At 31.6% G+C, this 26363-nt stretch overlaps 1 protein-coding gene across 5 annotated transcripts in view; it reads right to left on the bottom strand.

Moving 5' to 3' along the window:
• Positions 1–26363, bottom strand: part of LOC115245394 (insulin receptor-like) — a 75241-nt gene that overhangs the window by 34399 nt on the left and 14479 nt on the right. For 4 of the 5 annotated variants that reach the window (XM_029823683.1, XM_029823685.1, XM_029823682.1 and 1 more), the window contains exon 2: positions 22493–22637. The exons of the other annotated variant lie outside the window; for it this stretch is intronic. The gene's annotated coding sequence lies outside the window, so the exon portion shown is untranslated. The remainder of the gene's footprint in view (positions 1–22492; positions 22638–26363) is intronic. 5 annotated transcript variants of the gene reach the window in all.

The following is a 26363-nucleotide window of genomic DNA, read 5'->3' as shown; positions in this document are numbered from 1 at the left end:
TTTTTATAATTAAATTAATAATTAATTTGTATATTTATATTCTAATTTAAAAACAATTTATTAATTTAGATAAAAAGATAAAGAAATCACACACAGGTGCCACGCAAATTTCTTAATATATGATTAGATAGTAAATAATAATTTTCCAAAAAGGCTGCTTTTTAAGTTGAGAAAAATCAATTATAGTTTAATATTAAATAATTATGCTGCAATAATCAGAATTAAAGATTAAACGATAATCTTTAATGTTTTAAAGATATAATCGATTCTAAAGAATTGTTATTTTTATAAGCAATTATTTAGCCATCGATTCTTTTCCTCGACATTCTTATTAGCAACATATCGCACGTTGTTTCCAAGAATTTAAATTTTATCGTATTTTATCGAATCGATCAAAAGTATACTCACAAAAGAACGTGACTCAATTGTTTTCGAAAAAATTTTCCGTTTTCGCTTTTACTATATTAAAAGTTTTCAAGACTCGAGGTCTCAAAGGGACTCTCAGGTAGTAAAATGCGCATTCCAGCAGCCTTCTGTTCATCGAATGTTGCACAAAGAGATGGCTAACTTCCAGTCGAAATGGTCAGGATTTAGCTTTAACCGAGGAATAAGCCGCTGACTAAAATTGTACACATCTTAATAATCCTCAATTCTCCACACTATTTTTGATTTAATACTCCGTGCCATTTTATATTGATTTAGTCAAGAAAAGAGAAAGAAGTATCTGTATATTTATGTATATATATTATTGCCTTATAATGCTAAAGCAATGCCTAGTAATGCCCACTAAAACCAAAGCAATGCCTAGTAATGCCCAGAGTTTGTACATGATGCCTTTTTTTAGTGGCTTGCCCTTCGACGTTAATATTGACAGTGTATAAAGAGCATAAATATTCAATACCAAATAACTTATGCGTTAAAACATTCGTGAATATCTGATGTGGTGAGATAAAAACGCGTACACACACATATTTATATAATTGCGTTATATGATCTCCTTTCAGAAAAATCATTATTAAAAAAAAATAATTTTTATTATGTTCCAAACAAACATTTAAGAAAAATATTTCTAACAATTTTTTGGCTTTTTTTTTTACTTGATTCATTATAATAAATCCGAAAATGTAGTTCTAAGATTCTTTCAAATTCAGAGAAATGTGTCAAAAATCCGTTATGAACAATTTTTATCCAAATCTGCCGTTTTTCGATATCATGTTCACCGTCCGATTTGAATATTTTTACCTTGAATTCGGTAACCTAGAAATCCCCAGAATAATTTTCAGATAAATTCAATAACGCTTTTGATATAAAAAAATCGTTTTTTTCGTCACTTAAAAGTGATTAATTAATAAACAATATTACTCCGATAAAATTTATTAAAAAAAAGATGCAGATATAAAGAGATATTTAATTAAACATAAAATTGTATTCTCATGTGTGTGCATTTATTCCGCTTTATTTAAGTTTTATGAGCTTAATAACTAAGCTTAATAAGCTTGCAATTAAGATTAATATCCCACATAATCAGATAAATTAAGATTATTACGAAATGCGTAATAAGATAACTTAAGATTATACAAAATACGCTTAAAACATCCGATAATTCTTTTTTTTTTCTTTGCATGAAAAAGAAAGAGAGAGAAAAAGAGAAAAAGAAAGAAATCTATATTGAATTTGAATAATTATGGTTAGAATAACAGGAAATCGTACTTGTTATAAAAAAAGATTATGCGCTAGTATTCACCGCAAATTTCAGTAGGAACCCAAGCTTTATGAGTGTCAGACCGCAAATGTCTGATTAAGAGAAGTTTTTATGATGTAGGCCCATTGTTCACTGTGAGCGCATATTGTTTTTTAACCGCAACAGCGGAGACACTCCTGGCACTTAGGATGAAAGATTTAAAATGGCAGACGCCGTTTAAAAAAAAAAAAAAAAACGAACTGCACGAGACAAAGAGGCAAAAATCCAATTCCCGCCTTGGTCTCTCATCACGGTATTTCCTTCTCGGGTTACGTTAATTGCGCGACCGGGTATATCGTGTGATAATGACCACCTCCTCCCTCCACCTGACCGTCATTATAACGATGCACGTAAACGCACAAATTTGAGAGTCAGGTTAAATTAGATTGGAAGTCACATCATGATTTTGATCCTCTTGTGTTCGCATAAAAATCAAATGTATGTTTAACATACGGTATTCATACTATAATTTTTTATTAAGCACCAATCAATTAATTGTAATTGTGTATTATCGATAACGAAGATAACACGTCATTATAAAATCTTTTTAAGAAAAGTGTTTTATAATTTCAGAGATATAAATAAATAATAAAATAAATATACACATATATATTAATACAATAAATTTGCTTGCATTTATATAAAAGTACAGATACAGCTTAGAATTTTTACTAGAATTAATACAAATTTTCAACGCGACAGAAATATTATTCTCGATAAGATTTATGTCGCACTAGAAAAGCAGTAAATTGACCAAAAAAAAAAAAAATGCTAAGCTTCTTATAATTGAAGAATTATGTACATTTAGCACTTTATATTTTTTCTCCCTATTCCAACACACACACATGCGCGCGTACACATACACGTGCACGCTTTTGCAATATCAAATTCTATTAATGCATACACGGCGCCACGCTATTATCATCTCTTCAGTGTGTAAATAACGCCGGATATTCTCGTAAAATCGTGACAACAACTTTCATAGATACATTAATATGTAATTGCAGGCAAAAGTCCATGCACGAACGACCGCTTTATGCATATTTACTTGATTCTAGCAAGTTTGTTGCAGCCTCAAGCTCGCATTGTACCACAATGTTGTATATGTCAAATTTAATGCGCATACTATTTCTTGCAAGCGCAACTAAATTATGGCTCATAATATTTTCACGCTAAGAATTATCTTGATAATGTTAGAGACTCAACATTCCATAGCAAAACATCGTGCAACGCATATTTTTCTTTTTCAAATCGGATTTCTCGTTCCCGTCCACTGATCTCGAGAAAAAACTTCAGGTATCCAGTTGCACAGATAACGTTTCACGTGAAACATTGTGCGAAAAATAAAAAAAAAAAAGAAAACGGATGAAAACATCCTAATTTACATTTTTCATTCGCTTCTTTCATAAAAAACTCATACAAGATAATATTTTTGTGAAATTTTCGTATGATATTCCCTTTGTGTGTGTACAAATTTCTAACAAATTATCTTTTTTTTTTTTTTTTTTTTTTTTTTTTTTTTTTTTTTTTTTGAGGTCAACCGTAATTCCGAATGTGCTTTAATCGAATGTATTTCAAGGCGCTTTAAATTAAAGATAATCGTTATAAATTATTGATTTCAAATATTTTCATCAACGTATAATTAATTGGCTTTAAATTCGATAAAGGCTAATTATTTTATTATGTCTTATCTGCATCCTATATGTATACATATATAGAAAATTTTATTATCATTTACGCATTGTGAAAAGATAGCAGATGTAACGTACGTTAATGTGTCACGTTCAGATTAAACGGCGGCCGAATAAAATGGCCGGTTCTTTAAATACAGCGTTGAAAGAGCAACAAGAAAATTATCTGCCAATTGCAGGGCGGTCCGTACATCGACGCTTTTACATCGTAGTGATATGCGTGTTTGTATGTTATGAAAGATGTTTCCAAGAATTAAAACAGTCGGCACGATCCCGTGCATCCATTCATAACTCGGCGCGATAACGATAACGAGGTGATAAGGGCTCGTGCCTCGGTTCTCCATTTTGTTCGTTATATCGTCGTTTAAAAAGTGAATGACTACAGCAGGTGCGATTCCGCCAGACATAAAAATTTTAAAGAGCAAGTAAAGAAGCCGATATGTGTTTTGATAAAAATAGGTGAGCATCGTGTAAACGATATATACCTATTAAAAAATAAAAATTATTTTCTTCTATCAAAATGTTTAATTAAGGAACGACAGCGTTCTTTTTAATATATAAAAAATAATTTTATTTGTGATTTTTGATATTTTAGACAAAGAGATGTATAAGAAAATCGAAAAATGTAACGCTACAGTCTCTGATTTATTGATTACAATGCGTATTTATTTAAACGTTTATATAAAAATAATTTTATATAATTCTTTTTTTTTTTTTTTGAACACATATTATATAGATAAAGAATATTGTAATTAAAAAAATCTATATTACATGAAATATTTCGAAAAAGAAAATATATCTTCGGAAAAACCATGTCTGATCATTCTATATTATAAGTTTTATCTTGAGAAATTACACGAAGTTTCTCATAAGATCTTCATTCCAACATCTTTCGCAAGCACTTCAATCGGAAAGTATTTAACATGTATATATATATATAATCTCGCATTAGATTGAATATAGCAAGCGAGCGTACTAATGTTAATAAATTATCGAGTCTACATCATCTCTTTGCACAGTGAAAGGCACACTGTAGATTCTATGGATCTTCAACGCGTTGCGAATTGGAAATGTTCGAGAAATACCTATTTCAAAGTTATACGCTAAGATGTACTTTTTCCGTTACGTCGACCTTTTGGCGCCATATGTACAGGTGCTTTTCATCACCCGTACATATATATATATACATACATATAACACGTATTTTCATTCAGCATAATAATACTGTCAACATGCATCTGTGCCCATTTAGCAGTTAAGCGCGTACTCGTAATGCGATGTATTTTCTTCGATTTTGCAAGTACATTAATTAACAAGATACTTAAATAGAAGAAAATTGTAAATTGCAAAACTTGTTTCCTAATCGTTTGAAAGTTGAGGTAAATTCGTAACAAGTAACACGATCACCATCATTTTGAGATATATCTTGAAGGATGGAATCCCGAGCGATTTGTATTTTGAACCGTATGAAGCACCCTTCCGGTTACTGAAATATATCACTTTCAATTACTTGTCTACCTCTTTTGCACTTAATTTGAAATATTGAACTAAGGAAAACGAGATGACAGACTGAAACACTTGAGATGTTCATGAATAACTTTCCGATTAATAAGAACATCTGTTATTTATCGTTATCCTCAACAAGGCTTAGAAATTTGTGTACTTGCATGTCGAAAATTGCTTAAAACTTTGCTAATTGAAATATGTCAAAGACATAAAACAAATCATCATCTCAAAAGGAAGATAATCTATGAGAGAGATGTGTGTTACTTTTTATAAAAATACATATTTATTACAGTTTGTAATAATAATTCAATATAAAAGAGAGTAATAATCTTTATTTATTTTTTTTTTTAATATGGAATTGTGGGATTGTTGGAAAACAAGTTGTTCTTCAGTTGTAGTATGATTGCGATCTAATCAGGAACATCGAATTATCACTGAAGATAAAACAAGGAGGATAATCTAAGATAATCCCTATGTAGACTGTAATCGTATTATCACCTAAGAAAAACAGTGTAGTCATCTGAAGCTTCCCTTAAATTTTAGACTGTAATTCCATCTTAGTACTATACACAAGTTATTTACACGCGAGAAAATGGGCTTCTTAAAGTTTTTACGAATCAAATGGCAGATATTGTTGCCAAATAAATAAGAGTACATTAAAGCTTATTCTACTTATGTATGTACATACATATTCTGCTTATGAAACATGTTCTTTTTATGAATCTATCCCCTTTGAAAACGGAATAATGTATTTTCATGTAAACTGGAAAATTGTCATAGTCGATAGGGTTTCACATCGTCAAGTCACAAAACTATATGAAATTCTATCGATTACACTAGTTTACAAGGTTTTGTACCAGAGCATTTAAACACTGTTTCTAGATTAATTTTAAACGCTGAGCACGAATCTGCCATCAAAAAATTTCTGTCAGATCAGATTTTCGAGAAAAACAGGGTTGAAACCCTCCAAAAACGCGTTTTTTATCATCTTTGAAAATTCGTAGCAGACGAACCCAATGTGCAAAAGACTTTAGACAGGGCTTAAATGAAAGCATGAACATTATACTTTAATATAAAAATATCGAATATTTTACCTGCAATCCGACTGCATGGGACAATCGTTCTATTTGACATAGTGCGACTACACCTAAAAATAAAGCGCGTCTGAAGTTCGATTGTACCTGTGATAAAATAGCCGATATTATTTTTATATTAAAGCTATTTTTATATTTCAAGCTTTCTTTTGAGCCCTGTCTAAAGCCTCTTGCACATCGGGTTCGTGAAATGGTTGCTATGAAATTTCAAAAATGATAAAAAAAGCGAGGGATTTTTGGGGGATTTCAGCCCCATTTTTCTCGAAAATCTGACCTGATAGGCTATTTTGCCTTGCGGATTTAAATTCAGCGCCCCAAAATACGTTAAAAAAAAAGTTGTTTCCATTTCTGGTACTAAAAAAAGGTGTGGAATTTGTAAACTGGAATTATTGACAACGGCAGATCGCGTCCACGTTAACACATTTTAAATATTAAAAATTGTATTAAATGTTTGAAACGCATTTCATGCGGTCTCAAACGCGTGTATCTATAAAAAAAAAAAATTTGGAAATGTATAAAATGCGCGATAGCCTGGTTTCGCGATCAATTGGGTCACCGGCATTTTTAACAGCCATGGAATTTTCTATGAGTAAAAATATATTCAGTCATGGTTTATTGGATATTGCATTAATTTGTTGAGTTAATGCGCGAATTATCGAAGCGTATCACGAGAACTATGTATGTCAAACGCTTTTCTCGTCAAATTGGCTTTCCCCCTTTTCCATTGATTACCTCAAAATGTAGCCTGATATAGAGGTGTACGTAGTAGTCGGTTTCCATTTCAGTTACGTATTATGATACTCAACTGTACGTGAATGCCGGCAATTCACGTGTGATCAAACATTCTTTGATGCCATCGGTAAACACGGGAAACGATCAACACGCTGGATGCGCAAGAAACAGGTATAATTATCTCAAGTTCAGTTTGATAAATAGATGTTTCGCAAATCGTAATATCAGCTTACTTGAAATTGCAGACGAGTAATTTCCAAGTCTCACTTAATAAAATCTCTCTAAGATATAAAGAAACAAGTTCAAAGGAGTAAGTTGTAAAAATAGTAATAAATTAACAAATACGTATATCAAATGATAATAAACTCTCCAGTAATGTAAAATATCCTAAATAATCTCCTAAATAAATCCTAAATAATCCCTTAGTAAAATATCCAGACATATTAAAAATGAAGCCAATTATAAAATACTTTTATGATAATGCAATAATGTGCGTTAAGGAAATTTTTCCGAAGTTGCAAAATAAATTGTCGTAAAATTTTGTATTATAAAATTTCTATTTATATTTTATATATTAATATCATACAATATATCGGAGAAAGAATAAAAAAAATATTAGAATAAAAGAAATTCGAGAAAACTCATCCGATATCGGAAAAGAAACAATTTGGGTATAGTTAATTAATTTCGTTGTGCTTCTCGACGTGGATATCGAAGCTCGGGAGGAAGACCAACACAGTCAACAATTTGATTTTAATATTTCAATAAATCACGTTTCGTCGCAAAACATTGCGGCGGTATTCCTGCGTGTTTTATTCGAAGTATTATCGGCCGCATTTTATCGATAAAAATAATTAATTGTTCCGCATGCAAGGGAGATCAAATCAAAAAGATCAAAATCGAGCGGGCTGAAAATGTTACAAAAAAAAAAAAAGGGGGCAACGGCGGTTAGCAATGCAATTTGCTGCAAATAATTCAAGTGCAACGATCGCAATTATAACCTCGTAAAATTTTATATTTTGGTGGTAATTATAGGATGCATTCGCCGGCAGTTTATGAATTATGAAATCTCCATCCGCGGTATTTAAAGCGGCGTCAAATTCATCGGTTTATCAAAGCTCTTTCGCGTTAACTAGTGAAATTATGAATATTAATTATTTTTCATGCAAACATCTCAACTTGGTTGGAGAATATTAATTTTCGCGCGACGTTGTGTATAATCAAAATATCCATCCATATTATCGATATATGAAGGAAACATGATAGCAGATTTGATTTAAATATGTTTATATTTATATGTATATCGCACGAATAGTGTCTCTGAAATATTTTCTAAATTATAACATTTTTCATCTACGGCAAAGTGTTACGAAAATGTCTGTGTGTAGTTTATACAAGAATATTTCAAGATAAATATTGCTCCTATCTCTCCATTCAAAATGGTTAAATATCTTTTTCCGCACGTCTCGATATTTCGTGAACTCGCACAGTTATGATGCATGCATATACTCCGATATGCAGATTTATTGCTACACATACAGCGGACTTATCGAATTGTAAATGTACTGTTATCACTTATTCCCAACAGAAAGGAAATGATAAAACATCGTGTTTGTATTACAGATCTTGCCAGAAATTCCTCTGTAAAACTCTGTCACAGACGAAAAATGCTTACAATTAAAAAAGAATGAAAGAATTTTTAAATCTATAACTGATTTATTTTCATCCTCGAAAGAAGTAGAGTACGCTAATTGGAAGGTCTATCTAAGCGTACCTTTGTTATATAATAACGATTTTCAATTTTATTTATACCACTCGAAAATAAAAGAAGATAACAACTCTGACGTCATCGCGTGTATCCGACAATTATCCGCGGTTAAAACTAATCGCGCATAGGAAGAGCTATAAAAATTACACAAATGTTTCACATGAAATAACTTTATACAGCACAAAAAAGGTTTATATAAATATCTGAATAGCTTAAACAAATTTATCTAAATCATTCTTTGAAAACATCAATTCTTTTTTATATTCTGGTATTAAAATAAAAGAGGATTTATTCTGTCGAAAACATAACTAAACGTTATTTAAAAATCCCATAAAATGCTGTATCTTCTGAAGAATAGAATTTATATTTGCCTCTCTCTCTGTATTTGTATATATTTGTTTATATTATAAAAATTTTACCAAACGCACACAACGTAAATTTTACAAAAATCGGCGCGTCAATTTCATTAAGAATCATCGTCTTTAACGCGGAAGAGAGCGCGATCGGGAGATCTTTATCCAAGATTAGAAATTTTATATCAGCTTACATGCGTCCCCGATATTTAAGCTAATATCAAAGGTAACGCACACCAAGAACGCTCGGGATCACAAGAGTATCGATAGTAGCAAGGTATTTTAAAGCATATCTCTTTACTCGCCAATCAAAGTGGCTTATGTTTCCAAGTAGATGCTTCTATCAATGACCGATAAACATAATTGATGAGAGAGAGTGAGAGAGAGAGAGAGAGAGAGAGAGAGAGAGAGAGAGAGAAGGACAGAGAATAACAAGGTTCTATTTACGATGATAACAGTGGTTCCAAAATGCATGGCAACACCGATGATACTCGATACACATATATACATATACACATATATCTTTGCGCGATTTCACGCGTTTCCGGTGCGCGGCGATAGCGCAATTATTTACGAAGGCGCGCGCTTTCGATCCGTGACATCGATTCGATATTCGGGCGGCTTTCCATTGTTATTGTCGGCCGACCGATATCGACGGGGCAAGGAAGAGGCGCCCTCGAAAGAACGTCAACAGCTGACTCAGAAAGAAAGAGATAGAGAGAGAGAAAGACCTCGATCTCGTCGCGAGAACTGACAATAAATACAATACTGTGAGCGGCGGCCGTGTGTTAAAGCGGACCATAATTAGATAGGTGTGACGTAAGAGAAGTTCGGTCCGATAAAAGGAGGCCGAAATTGCTTTCGATCGTCATTTTCTCTCTCTCTTTCTGTCTCTGTCTACGCGCAGGCAGCGAGCAGAGAGGCGAACGTTGCGTCACCCATGCCACGTTACGCCGACACCATACACAGTTGAAAAATTCGTGTTTTCCTGTTAAAAAATATGGCGGTTATTATTTTGGTGTTAAATATTCAACACATTCACGTATTAATTTATTGCTCTTGTGTTAATTGAATTCAAATGTTAAATTATTAAAACAACTGAAATAAGTGTAAAAATAACACAATTTGCACATATTTTTAATTTTACATAATAAATATGTTCCGTACTATTAGTAACAGGATTTATCTGTTAAAATTTACAGAAAAATATGTTGATTTTTTTCTACAATAAAAGTGAGAGAGACTATAGACCATCAGTAACATTTTTTCAAGTTATAATTTCATAATAAAAAATATGTTGATTTTACACAAAAATTATCTGTTAAATTTAACATAAATTTTTCAACTGTATACATGCACTTTAGTAATGCGTTGTAACTCACGCGTTTGTTCGAAAATTGCTCGTGTCGTACACAATCGTTTTTATGTTCCTCGGCGAGAGGTAAAAATATACCAGGTGTATTACGTCACACCGCGCCAATTAATCCGCGAGTGCGAGAAGTCGCGCTCAAGCGGAAAATGATCTTCCTCTCGCGCGGTTGTTCCACGAAACATTGCATTGTCTTGCAATATAGTCTCATGCGGCTTTCTCCGTTCATCTCGCGGAGTACATAAAAATTTCATCCCTAATTAATATAGCGATCTCGCGGAACGCTGCCTTTGTTTCATCTCCCCTATTCTTCTTATATCCTATCTATCTTGAAAACTTCCATTTTTCTTGAAAGCTCCCATTAATTTTTTACTTAAATGTTTCTTTTCTGATATTTTCTTTATGTTAAAATAATTACAGATTGCGTCACGTCAATAAATAGAGAAAATTAAAGCACGTAAATTTTGTAAATGTTTATATTGAGAGAATTTGCAGAATTTTGTTAGAAAAAGATAATCTAAAATAATCCTTCTTACATAGAAGAAGTTATAAAAAAATTATGATTATAAAAATGCTTGCATATATCTATCTCTAAAATAAATTAAATTCATAAATATAAATTCAATTCGTTTATTTTAAAACTTGTAAAGTAATATAGATCTTTTTATTGTGTGTGTTTTTTTTTTCATTATGAAAAAGAGATTAAGAGAATATTTTAAACATCTTTTGTGATACAATTTCTTAAAATAAGTTTTCTTACTGTACGTGTTTCCTAATGCTTTTCATTCATACGAAGAAAAAACACAAAGGCACTTAAGTTTCAAGTGCTGGATTTACAAATGTACTAAAAATAAAACTGAATAGCTTTCGTTAAGATAAATGTTTTAAAGATAAATTAAGATAGATTTTTTAACTCGCATAATATTTTTATTTTTTATCACTAAAGATTAAAATAAAGAATATGTATTGCATATTTAATATTTTTTCAAGACATTGAATATATAAACAGAAATAAATATATATATTTCTAATATATTTTAAACACATAATTCACAACATGGCTTATTCGCGAATTGTCTACTGTTTACAGTATAAAAGCAAAATTATCAAAGAGAGAATTTTTAAAAAAATTCCCTGAAAATTCCAGGTTTTCCAAATTTTTTTTTTCCCTACCTCGAGAGTAGACACTCCGTAATTGTACATTATTATAAATTTAACAAAATTAATCGCTTCGAATTCATTCCTTCTTTCATCGTTCAGGTGTAGAATGTTAATTTCGATTTAAAACGCACGTGCAAACATCATTAATTCAGTTTATTGTAGAATTCGAGGAGTGCAGGAAAGCATATAACGATATGTCGTTTGGACGTTACCGCAAATGTAATTTTTCCTAATGTATGCGAGCCCATTTATGAGATAATCAATTGACATTTGGCGTTAATATCGATAATGGTAATATTTGAATAATCATCGAGCGGGAATGCAAATCGATTATTCGACTAATAAAGCATCGCGCTGGCGATTAATGTTATTACGACAAGGTAATTCGAGCGCGTAAGTAGGTGTCTCGCCGACAATGTCGGTGTCGCGTTTGGTGCGATAACGCGAGTTTATTGTATCGCGCGCGCCCAAAGTCTCGAGTTGCGAATAATAAGACAGACATACCCGGCGACATACTTGTATGTTATAATGTAGAATGTGATTAAACTTGGATCGAGTTCAAATTAACGGACGACTCCGTTTCACGGCGAATTAAGGAGTCTTCCTAGTTTGACACTTTGAAAATAAGGCGATTTTTGGGAATTTTTTTTAAAGAAAAATATAAAACATATTAATTCTAAACTTTGCACGTTTATTAAATAACATTTCATGTATATCCTGAATTTTTTTCAAACAAAAATATTTGTTTGTTTCGGAGTTATAGTCTAACCAGGGTGTCTAAAAAAAAAACTTGAAAAAAAAAGACAAAAAAATTTCACCAAAAAATTGGTTAGTTTTGTAAGTCGCAAAATTTGAATTTTGCAAAAATCGCCTTTATTTTCAGAACGTCAAACTAGGAAGACCTCTTAATCGGCGCGAATCGAGCGTTGTTCGCGCTAGAGTTCGACGAAGGAAAAGAGCGCCGCTTTTTTGCTCGTTTCCACTTAAAAATAGATAATGAGAAAAAAAAAGCGAGAAAAAGAAGTTGCAAAATAACTTCGTAAATAAAGCCCACGTATATTTTTTAGGACAAGTATCTTGCTTCTGAACGAACCTGCATTCATATTTACGATTCCACGTCACGGAGTATCTCTCAAAGTACAGAAAACTAATTCAATTCAAATTTATTTTTATCGGCCACTCTTGCCTACAAGGGGATGTTTCAACCAACTGCTACATAAAGAGCGAGTATATTTTTTTAAACGAATGTAAAATATTTATTTTAGCTTTTTCGTATGTACACTTTTCATATTTGACGTTTAACTTTTTCTTTGTGCGAATGAGATGAAAAGAGTTACCAGAACGCCAAGAGCTGAAATGTATTTTCTGTCAGCTCTTGTAATTTAGAAGTCTGGTTATTTTATTCTTTTTTAAACACGCATATGGACGTCACGGACTCGTAAAACGAGCTTAATTAATATTATTAATGTTTTAAATACACTACGTTTAATAAATGGCAAAAATGACAAATATTATATTATTTGTTGGCAATTTTAACCTCTATTATTTTATGTACCTCGTACACATTAAAGTTCAAAATAAAAAGTTTAAAAAATGATCGTAAACAAGACGCTAGAATAACATTCTCAAAAATAACGTTCAAATTTAAAAAAAATTTATTTTCCAAATAAATTTGTAATAATCAACTAAATCACGATTCAAATCTTACAATAAAACTGATATTGTAAAAATGACAACAATATCCATTTTAGAATAAAACTGATATTGTACTGCGATAAATGTTTTTCATTTGTCTTTTTCATCTTACACGAAAACAATTGATTTATTATTTTTCATGCCCGCGCGCGCGCGCGCATTTAAAGTAATCGTTAAAATACGAATCATCCACACTTGGACAATATGAGATTAATCTTGAAAGGTGACGTCGTCTCGTCGCTTTATATTTAGAGACAGATTTATGAGAGGAAGATTTGCGAGCATGTGATCATTCGTCTCAATCAGCACACTATTTTGAGAGTCATGAAAACACCAAACACCATAGACCGAAGAATGAAACTCGGCGCGAAAACAGTATACTTTTAGAAAAAAATCCTTCATTGACATATCGAATTGATTTCTGCTGCAATTTAAATTCATCAAAAATGTAATATAAATGTGAATATAATTATAAAGAAAGCCACACAAAATTTCACATCAGTTTTCAACTAAATAACTATCTCTTTTCTGACTGATTTTGTAGATCAATTATTCTTTCATTAGTTTTTCCATTTTAGAGATGGACGTTTCAGCGCGAAAATATGACGATCAAAGACTGTGAAAAACGGGATTTATATTGTGTTACACAAAGCTGTTCTCTCTGAACAGTGAAAATAAAGCTGCGAATTATTACACGAGAATTAATATAGTATCGAGAATTACTATGGTATCGAGAATTACTATGGTACTTTTGAAGTAGAGCGAACGGTTCGCGAATGTCGCTGAAATTATGCCGAGACTTGAAAATGATGCCTGCTGATCGAGTGTGTTGAAAACAAATTCGACGATAATAACTTTCGTAAACAAGACGATACGGCTCGAGCGCTGATTTGTGTCGTGAGAATTAGAGCGATTAGAGACTCTTTTTCCCTTCCCCCGTCGCGAGAAAGATCGGGCTCCCTGCAAAATGTTTTCGAAGCGAAGAGATCCGCATTATATTGATTGACTGGCAGCGATATTGCATATGTATAATCAAGTATTTTGCACGAACCGCCCATGTAAACAAGAAACATGCGAAATTACGATGACATTACAAGTAACAAAATGTTTCGTACACTGTAGGTTTTTAATTTCTTTTTTCTCTTTTTCGATTTATCTAAAAAAATGTACCTTTATTATAAATTGCGTAAAATGTCAACCAGAAAATATTATCATTCAGTTTATTCGGGATTAATTTGAAATTAATCTTCCAGAGGTCACATAATATGCAGTGAACAGCTATTGTTATATAATGTAATTTTCTCCCCCAAAAATGAGAATTATTATCCTTTCGTATATATTGTAATTATTTTAATTACCTAACACTTTATCGCATAAAATTTAAATATTTAAATGCTATCAATTCCATATGTCTAAAATTTACTATCTGAAATTAACAGATACATAATATAAATCAGCAAATTGAATATAATTTTAGCAATTACTCTAATTTGTACCTGTGTATAATATATATTTGCAAACTCTAACAGAATATAAATAGGGGAGGTACAGTTATCATTTACTGCGAGAGATTATTGATTCACAATATATATATTAATTGTAAGGTAAATAATTGATCAATAATTGCGCAAAATATTTACATTAATATATAAATTTAAGTATATAATATGTTAATATTTTTTATTAAACGATAATAATACATTCTGTGAACGTTGTTCACATTCTGTGAACGTAACATTGATAAATAGTTTATTAAGAAATGAGATTTGTAATTTCACATGAGTAACGATATATTTATGTATAGATTACGTAAAGTAATATTTTTTTTAAATAGGGAAAAATTTGGCCGGCAATTAACAAATAAGTGAATATTATTTAAATGCTAAACTCTAATTTACCCAAAAACTAATTGTCAAACAGATCTTGTCATGGGAGCTACATTTCAAAGTAAACTTTTGGAAAATACTAAATAGTGTAGAGCGCCCGGATAATAAATCGCGAAGCAGTTGCAAATCGAAAAATCATTTTTTTTTTGTTTTCAAAACTGTCTCGCGAAACCAAATAAGTAAAATAATTCGAAAGGTAAACTTATTTTCGGTCGAAGCAGTTAATGGATGGTTTACTCTCAGTTCCAACTTAATCAAATCCTCGATATATTGGATGTAGCAGAGTTCTGCGGTTTCTGGTGCGGTACCTTTGTATCGATGAATTTGTTGTCATGGCAACTTTATGACAACTCTAAAGCTGAAACGCACCGGTCTAATTAGCTGAAATTCCTACAAATTTGGAGCTCCTTCAAAATTACGAATTATTCCAAATCTGAACAATTTCCTAAATTTGTTGGCAAACACTCTTATTCTCTTGTCATATTTTCTTGAAAAAGGAAAAAGGTCGCCTTTCCTTAACTTTAAAAGGGTCGATTCAGCAAATTTTCGAGCGTAAAAAGAAAATCGTCGAAATGGCAGCTTTTGACTAAGATCATCATCAGGATTTAGTTAGTTGCGACCGCAGAAACGACAAAAGAAACAGGCTATTGCGGTTGAATTGAGCACGGTATTGTAGATATAGACACAGTCCAAAGCACAGCAGGACCGTAAATTATTCGTGATAACGGAGCGAAATGCGACGTAAGGGCGCGTCGACACCAGAGTAAGTACATGGCCAAAGGAAACTAAGCCGCGCGGTTAAAATGGTTTCAAGAGAGAATGTCCTGTAAAATGCGTAAATTTATTACTGCACAAAGTGTCCGAAATACCTGCTGACACTTGCTCTCTCTTTATTATATTTTCAATTTTTCGCTAAATCGCGCTATGATACGAAATTGAACGCATTTAATTATAAGCGAGATAAATTTTTCTAATATTTGAGTACCATTTTTGAAAAAGAATTAAAAAGAAAAAAAATCTTATCCCATTTTTTGAATATCTAAATATCGTAGTTTAAACGATCAAATATTTAAAATTCAAAGATTTTTTTTTTACATGAACTTTTTTCTATCAATATTATCAATATCGTTATTTCCGCGAACTGTTTTTTATCAATTTGATTTTACCGTATATTTTCATCTTTTGACAGAGGATGTTTTACTGGTATTAAAATAAACACACCTCACCCAATTAATTCCGATATACGGAATTTTTCGTATATTCCTCGTCGTCTCTCGGGCTAGCTTTCCAGCGCTAGCGAATCTTTTTGAAATAACTACGCGATTATGAATCATGTTTGTTTATGCTCGTTCATGCATAATTTGTGCGCGGTCGCGCGCGTATATCGTACCCATTAGACTGATCTATAATATTCGCAAATGTTTCACGCGATTACGCCCGGTTTAAATGTGGTGGTCATATTTTCTTACGCCTGACTAAAATGAAACTGGAAAAACGCTAGGCAATTTTTAAATAAACTCTAAAACTGATATATTTTTATTATAAAAATTATTTTCTTCGTTATAAATATCGTTAAAATAAATTCTCGTGAGAAAAATAGATTGCGCATGTGTTAATAATAGCGACATTCGGTTGGAAATTCTCAAGCTTCAATGAAACGAGATGATAAATGGACTTGAGATAGTTTTTATTCGTTTATCGTGAACAGAAGAATAGAACAAATTCAAAAAATGTTAAAGCTGAAAAAAGAAAAATATATCTTCGAAAACAAGCACATTTATAAGCGCACCCTTACTAATATTCAATGAATCAACCAAGATCTTATAATCCGCGCTGCATTGTGTTCCGCAGCATCAAACAATGATAAGAGTAGACAATGAAATGTCAGCTAATCGATATCGTCCGAACTACCAAATTAATTTATACAATATTTTCCGAGAAGCATTTTCGATATATGTATTTTTAGTGTAATGTCTATTTTTAAGGATCTTTTCCTGGATAGTTTATTTCTCTGGATATTTTATATATATATATATATATATATATATATATATATCAAAATCTATTTTTCTCTATTACATATATATAACAACTCTTTCCGGAATTAATAGAAAAGCAATCGCCGAAATAAACGAGATAAAAATAAGGAAATTAGGAAATAAATAGAAAAAAAAAGAACTATGTATCATTTATCAACATATTTTTCTGTGAAAACATCACTCTAAATAATGCTTTAAAAAATATTGAAATATAAATGATTATTGCCAGTTACACTGTTCACCTTATTACCATTTATCTATGCACACGTGTAAGTTGCGATAGTCGCGAATAAGCACTTTCTCGTTGTTGCTGACATTACGATCCAAGTAATTAATGTAAATATTTGTCTCGTTAAATTAACTGTTAACAATACAAATAAAAATTAAAACGCGACCCATGCAGAAAACTTTAATCGTGCAACGAGAGATTCACATTTGTTAAATGTGATGAGATACACGACGAGTCTAGGAAAACAATATCAACAGAGAGAAAATCGTGAAATAATGTATTCTGGATAGGATAAACGTTAACGTCATATCAAGTCGCGTGACATTATATTCCTGAAATGAAGATTGCCATGACAACCCGTTGGGATTGCAACGTTTTATCATATTCTAACGGGACCGCTAACGAACAAGTGTAGAACAACCTGGAACAACCTTTAGAATTTTAAAATTTCAGAAATGGGGTGCTAACTTCACGCAGGTCGCTAACACATAGATGACATTTTCCAAAGCGCTAATAGATTCTCTTTCAATACATCTTCATTAATCATCGCAAGCTAAATGCAGTGTAAGGATGTTTTGGCTGTATAATAATAGCAAAAAACTATTAAAATTAAAAAAAAAAAAAAAACATTTTCTACGTTTATATTGTTTGCAAAATTAAATAAATAAATCCGGATTATAAAAAGAATTAAAGTATCACAAAATAATATGGTTTTTCATGTCTTCGTAAAAGAAAATAATTGTAATTAATATTTTTCCTAATTTATGACAAAAACTTTTGATCATGAATACTCCCTAAAATCAACTGCAAGAAACAAAAAAAACGAATAATTTGTAGAAAGAGGGAGATAATATTTTTCTACAATTTTTAGTAAATAACTTTTAAATGAGCAAGTGGATTTAAATCAAGTTTTGTACAAATATTTATTAGAGCTTTCTTAATATATATGAAAATTTTTATTTCGTTGGCGATGTTTTTTCCTTGTCAAATTTGTCAATAAGTGCTACGGTACGCGATTTTCCATAAGAATCAATACTAACTTTAAACTTAAATAATTTCCAAACCGTTAAGAGAAATTTTCATGCTTTTGTCAATGTTTTGACACATGACACAAACATCCTTAACTCTCTGCAATCATTTTATGTGAAAAAAAAAGAAAAAAAAATAAGTAGAAAAATAGACAATAGATGTGGAAAAGTGCGCGAATAATTCCTTGTTATTGTATGTATTTTATATTACTTCTTATATATTTCTTTTTAAATACCGCTTATATAATCTCTTATCATATAAGTAATTATTGACAGTAAAACAATTTTTTTTTTATCTTTAGAGCTTCCAGTTATCGCGGAATTCGACAAGCTCGCACAATTTCTTCCTTATCACGCCATTTCTTGACCTTCACGATCTTTACAATTCTTTAGATTTATGTGACAAGTCTAAAAAAGTTCCTTGTAAAAGGAACTTCCTATTATTATTGCTTGCTTATGATTTACGGCGATTACAGATCGATCATATTTTCTCGATTGTCGAACGAAATACACACGCACACATAGAATATGCCTCATTCTTATCTCGATTGCGCAACCTTCGACAATGTCAAACACGCGTCCTTTAACTTGTCACTCGTGACATCCATGTTTCGCATTGATGACTTTGCTTATTTCTCGTCACGTATTTTTCTACGAATGGCGAACACTTTACACGTGCACAAACAACGATATGATTTTACTTCTAGCGAGTTTGCGAGATTGTATTTTAGGCGATGCTCAATAACAAATCAGTATATCGGCCAAGTTCCTTCGTCATTTGTTTATTTAGGAGCTTTCCATTTAAATTCTCGTTCTAGTTTCAATTTCGACATTTTACACAATCCAGATGGATCCATCAAAAAAGAGCTTGCGTAGCAATAAACATATAACATAAACAAATCTTTTTTCATAATACGTTGGTATATTAGTGCCAAGAAAAAAACTTTCGACGTGTTGCAAACATACATACATTAAGAAGAAATATAAATTTAAAAAACCAAAATAATAAAAAATAAACTGTAAAATTTTAATAATACAATATAATTGCAACATTGCAAGTAATAATTGTCATCGTATGTATGTATATATATTTGGTTAAACAATTATCATATATAAACTTAATCAGGTTTAATTTCTATGACCTCATAATCAATATTCATTTACTGCGCGTAACGCATTTGCAAGGCATAATCGGTGAAATCGTTGGCAAGTTGGAGCACGAAACCGACAAATAGAATATACGACTAAACCGCAATCAGCGAATTTCTTCATAATTTGCTTACGTAGAATTGCGAGCACAGCCGCCGGTTAGTCACGGTACAGTCCTCGCTTTGTCACTAGTGTATTTTCGTATACGCATGACGCAACCGGTTTGACACAATATCGCAATGGAAATTTAAACATGGAAATTACTTTTTGACGTTTTCTGGGAGAAACACGAAGAGCGATAAATTATGCGCAAGAATGTAATGGAATTTTGAGCTATAATTAAATATAATCTCCGCAAGCCAATTATTTACGTTCATGAAAACGTACATTTAAACACGCGCGCGAAAACAAGGAAAATAAATATTAAATATTATGAAGTATCAATAATATTAAATATTATTAAGTATTAATAATATTAAATATTATTTAAGTAGATATTTGAAATTTTTGGGCGAAGCTGTATGAAAAAGAAAAATTTTCTTTTTTTTTCGTAACGAGAGGCCGATTTCTATGGAACGGGAGGGGGAAGGTACATACCCCACGGTATTTTCCAATCGGAGAGACTCCACGGTAAATAACGAGTTTTTTTTGTGCAAATAATAGATAACGCGGTCTTGCTGAATGGAAATGTTTCCTGTTTCGCGTCTACCGTTAAACGCGTTAATGTGTTTTTCTTCGGCGAATAACTTGACTGTCCTTTGAGCGCGTGCTCTACGGAGGAACGCTCCACGGACGGAAGATCGAAATCGCTGAGAAATTAAGAAATAATGAGAAGATTACAGTAATTTGGCGTAAACATCTCCGTTTAATGCGGAGACAAACAGGTAAACGTCAGTGTCGCTGATATAATCCATACTTTCTACTTTATGAAGTATACTCTACGTGTCAAGGTGATCATTACATGGTCCTTTCGAGGGGACACCGAATTATATGCCATCGATTTTTCAGTTTTTTTTGTCCACCTGAGTCTTCATCAATTCCTGTACCTCGCCCTGTACACCGATTTCCGCTTATGATGATATTATACCAGTCGTATATCAATAAATTTAGAGTGCTCATCGGCTGTTTGACAGATTGTCGAACCATAATGATAATTTTCTTATTCGATCGATTTTTCAGAAAAATCAACGCAATATCGGTAATTTTAAGGATGTTTTGGCTGTACAATAGTAACAAAAAACTATGAAAATAAAATTTAAAAAAAAAAAAAAAAAAAATTTCTTATGTTTATACTGTTTGAAAAATCAAATAAATAAATCCAGATTATAAAAGGAATTAAAATATCACAAAATAATATGGTTTTTAACGTCTTCGTAAAAGAAAATCTTAGTTGTAATTAATATTTTTCCTAATTTATGACAAAAACTTTTGATCGTGAATATCCCCTGAAATCAACTGCAAAAAACAAAAAAAAAAAAGGAGTAATTTGCAGAAAGAGAGACAGATAATATTTTTCTACAATTTTTAGTAAATATAACTTTTAAACGAATAAATGGATCTAAATCAAGTTTTGCACAAATATTTATTAGTTTTCTTACTATATGTGAAAATTTTTATTTCGTTGGCAATGTTTTTTCCTTTTCAAATTTGTCAATAAGTGCTACAATAATATTTCCATAAGAATCAATACTAACTTTGAATTTAAATAATTTCCAAACCATTAAGAGAATTGTGCTCAGGTTTTGCATAGATATTCAGAAGAAATAGTAGAGCCGTCTACAAAATTTTCATGCTTTTGTCAATGTTTTAACATATGACACATACATTCTTTCAAGCTGGGGAAAAAAATTAAAACTTTTTACAAAATAATCCCCGGAACTCTCTACAAACATGTAACAAGACTGCATTCTTCAGATATTTTTGTCAGATCGTGCTTTACTTTAAGAGCTTTGAGGCTCGCTATAATCGAGATACCGCGAATCGCCCGCGGCCGATCAGTTGGCCATGATAGCAATAGAGTTTTGAGAGCCCTGAAGAAATTTCATTTCGCGATGGCTTCTAAAAGTTTCTTATTTGATAGTCGATTAATAACAAACCTCGTAATCGATCTTGTATCTCGAGAAAACCAAAGTATTTCAAAAATGTCGAGTATTTAAGTGATTGAAAAGTCACCGAACTATTAAGAAATTAATAATAGCATGTTTTAAAATAAAAAATATAAAACCACCATATGTATATTTTGCGTGAAATCAAAGGAGTTTTTTTTTTTTTTTTTTTTTTTTTTTTTTTTTTTTTTTTTTTTTTATCAAAGTTATGAGACATAAAATGCGATATTTTTTTTACGCGCAGGCGTTCACAAAGTAAATTGTTTGCTTTTAAAACAGCGTGCGAGAATAGCACGGATGGCATGTTTGCATACAAAACGTGATCCTCCGGCATTCGCAAACCGGTAATCGAATATTAGCTCCTCTCTGCCTCCTCTCCAATTATTATACCTGGATATTTTTATTAAAGACATGTTATACATGTGAAGCGCGGTCAAAGAAGCAGCGAATGAAGTCTCGTATAGTTGCGAATGAAGTCTCAGCACACTTGACACGTCTGGAACTCTAACAATAAGTGCGTATCGACTACGTCACGAAGTATTGAACGAAATGTCCCATGATGTGTCCAATAAACTCGACGTAGCGATAAAGATTTGATTCGACATTAACTTTCAACATTAACCATCTTAGTTAAATGGTCAATTTTTAGTCGAATAAAAAATAACGATATGTTAATTTACTCCAAAAATTTAAAAACTACATTGACATTAAAACAATCGTGTCTTTTCTCTTTTAACATTTATCGAGAGTCTTATTCTGTGCGATATCCAAATAGTTTCGGAAGTATTCTATATTAATTCTCTCTTCTCTCTGGTTCTCTTTCCTCTCTTTAACAAGTCAAGAGATAATCAAGACGCGCGTCTTCAAAGGGGCGGTGCGGCTCATTGAGTTTACGAAAAGGTTTACAACCATAAAAGAGCGGGTGTAAATGTTCGTGGATACTTACGTGTGGGTCGTAGATACGATGTCTTTCCTCTGGCTAAAAGTGGGACTGGCCGATGTCGATGGCGTATCGATAATATAATCAACACTAGAGCACTGTCACTGCCTTGTCCCACATTACTTGCCATGCCGATAGCCCCGATAGATCACTACGAAAACGAAACAAGAAAAAATACAGGCATGTTTTCAAGGTGATTCATTACCGGCATTATAATGTAACATATAATATTCTTCAATTTTATAATTTGTTTTGTAGTCTTTTTGCTTGTATTTTTCTCCTTTCCCGGAATCTTTAAATTCTTTTCATCTATTGTAAAACTTGAAATTTTATATATTGTAGTAATTCTAATGTAACATATAGTATTCTTCAATATGATAATTCGTTTCTAGTCTTTTATAGTCATATTTTTTTCCCAGAATCTTTAACTTCTTTTCATCTATTGCAAAATATCTATTTCATCTCATGTGGCCCCCTCAAAACCATGCAACTTTTGTCTGAAATATTTTTTGATATCTCACTTCGTTTCCGAAAAATATGCCCGCGTCACTATAAATGCCTCACCCTGTATAATATTCTTCAATATGATAATTCGTTTGTAGTCTTTTTTAATCGTATTTTTTTCCAGAATCTTTAACTTCTTTTCACCTATTGCAAAATAAATAAAACTTTTAAATTTTTATATGTTTAATAATTCTTAGAATTATTTCCATATAAATTACATATTTTTGTTATTTTTGCATTAATTTTATTAAAAACTCTTTTTAATTAAGGGTCATATAATAATGTACAAAATATAAAGAATAAAGAAACAAAGATACTTGCAGAGAAAAAAATCTGCACAAATAAATATACACTTTTCTGGATAAAGACTTAATGATACTGCGCGTAGCATTTAGTTAATTATACTACAAACAGTCAGGGATTAAAAAGTATGATTAAACTAATTTCAAAATTCTCTAATTATCGTTAAAAGGATAATTAGCGGCATCCAAGGCACAACATCCGTAAGTATTATGGTCTCTTTTATTATTAGCTTGTTATGCGCATTTTGCTATTAGCTTTTGACATTTGTCGCGTGACTACTACTTCCGTGAATTGGAAAAAGAAAATTTTTTAAATGTTCGATTTGTATTGTATGATGTTACGATTTAATATTAAGGAGTGCTTGCAAAAAAAGCGACTCAAATGTGCGTGCGAAATCCGCGTTGTTTTTCAATCTTCCTTTCTTGCTAAGGCAATTATGAATGAAAGATGATACGTCGACATTGAACCACGCCTGTGACGTATACGTGTGAGAAAATCTCTTTTGACAGCGAACTATCAAACAAGTTTATTTCAGAATCGATATCTTGATAAATTCTTTTTTGGCCTTGCCAGATGTGATCGAGTATACAAAATCGAAATTTTTGGATCCCCTCTCTCAGTCCCTCTTCTAGAATTATCTCGTGTGTTCATTGGAATCATTTGCGAAAGCAATACATGTAAGACGAGGAATGCAAACAAGTAAATGTGACAAAATCGTACGACGACAGATTAATAGCTGGATAAATTGATTCACTATTCGATATCTTGATATTTGTTTTGTTTCGTGAGATATAATCGAATATAGAAGCTATTTTGTAAAATCATTCTGTTCTCAAGTCTCTCGCGTAGTTGATAGAAAGTAGGTCAAGCTATATCAGACGTATTTAAAGAACTGTCAAAGATCTTATTTTCTTATTTGTGACTCAACGTCGTTTAAGTTTTGAAGCTAAATAGATCGGGAAGTCCTATGTTTCGCATTCTAAATTTGAAATTTCGTCAACATACTTCACAGAAAATCCTGTTAGCGCGTAATTTCTTGTAAATTAAAAAAAAAAAAAAAAAAAATATCTCGCGGTAAGAGATTCTCTCATTCATATTGTCAATTAATGGACAATTAATATTTCAAGATCGATTTACAAAATTAAAATGATCCAAAAGTGAAATTAAGAAATATAAATTCTTTGGAAAATTTGAGTTAAATGTTCTTATCGTTAGTATATTATACACACAGGTTTTTTAAACATTTATTTAAAGTCATCTTTATTGGAAACGTGTGAATGAAATACGCAATTTCCTGTTTTTGTTGTTACTCTTTCAGTCCTCAATCGTTTAGCACGATTAAAGCTAATTGAGAATGATTGATAGCGTCTATGGAATATATATGTAGATTTAAATTAAATATTGCGTTGAAATACACTTACAAATATATATAAATACAAGTTATTACATACATATCGGTATATAAATTTTACGATGCAAATACGGTTTTCACGCGAATAGATCTTGCATTTTGGAGCAAATTGCTGTTTAAACGAATTTTGCGCAAATATAATTTTCATGCTCGGAGAGACTTGCAATCTGTAAATACAAAGTGAATTCCATATAAACCGGATTGAATTTTATGTGATATTTTAAATGGTATTACGTGACTTACGCAATTCCAACGTAATCATATATAATCAAAATAAATATTATCGTAATTGAAATAATTTTTTATAGCGACCTAATTCTCTTTCCCTCTAACATCTAGAAAAATCGAATTCTTAAAGACAAAGAAAGGGCTAATAAATGTTCGAGTAGTATGTGTCTTCGTCGTGTGTAATATGTAGTTGCCGTTGTTTTTGTAAGTTTGTTGACAATTTTTTTCAGAAATTCGCGCGCGCGCGCGCGATAATTAAATTCCTGATACGAAGAGATAAAAAAATTCCCGATACGAAAGATCCGATATATCCACGAGTTCATTTTAAATAAAAAATACATATTTCACAATTAATCAAGTAATTGACCCGACGTTATTGATCGAGATAATTGATTAATCGTAATAAAATCAAGATAAATAATTAAAATGCTCGTAATTTTTTTTTTTTTTTTTTTTCGGTATGTCGTACGATTTTTAATTCACAATTTGCTCTGCCAATCTATCATGCGGGAGAGAATGAGTTTCGTACCGTGAAATTCGCGTGAACAGAACGGATCATGCTTCTCCATAAAAATTAAATCGATAAAATACGATGACGACGACGACAAGGAACGAACGGCTAAGAGAACGACCACGCAGCAAACCGTTTACTTCGTTCTATCTCCGAACAGGTTGTCGCCGTATACGCATACACTTTCGCAATGGAATCCCAGTTATTTCAAAGGCACGCATACGCGAGCAAGCATAGCCTGTTCCCGTTGCCCGAGATCGGCGTGCGTGCGCATGCTACATACTACTGGAAAGAAGTCGATGATGAAGTACTCATTGATGAATATGTGTGCTCACCTCTCTCTCTCTCTCTCTCTTTTCTAGATAGGTATACTCTTAGAAGGAGGGTAACATGTTCGTGTATTAAATATTTAGTCGCGTCACATATGAAGTGAACGGATTTCCAAGAACCTAATCTTACAGAATACTTTCATTCGTGTAAGTGCGCTCGGATAATCGAGTATAAAAATAAAGTATCACGTTCAGTTTCAGCGAAATTTTTCGCGATTTTTCAATAATTTTCGCGGAAATTTTTCTAGAAGATTGCCATATTCGCGTAATATTTGAAAAATTGTTTAAATAACACAAGATGTGTTGGAGAAGCGATATATCATAAACTTCGCATTTAAAAAGAATTATATTAACATAAGAAAAAATGGATGTTTGAAAATAAAATTAAATATTTAAGATGTATTGAAATTGTAAAACATATTCTTAATTTTTATATACTACCTACATTAAATTAAGACGGACCATAAAAAAAACTTTTTATTCTAAGAAAAAAAGAGCAAATGAAAGACATTACTAAACATCTAATAATAATTTAATAATAATTTAAGAAAGTAATAGCTGTCGAAAAAAAAAAAAAAAATTCGAGTTTAT

The sequence above is a fragment of the Formica exsecta genome, unplaced genomic scaffold (assembly GCF_003651465.1).
Source record: "Formica exsecta isolate Colony F162 unplaced genomic scaffold, ASM365146v1 scaffold969, whole genome shotgun sequence".
NCBI classification, from domain to species: domain Eukaryota; kingdom Metazoa; phylum Arthropoda; class Insecta; order Hymenoptera; family Formicidae; genus Formica; species Formica exsecta.
The sequence above is the reverse complement of the archived record's forward strand: the minus strand, read 5'-3'. Positions and strand labels throughout refer to the sequence as shown.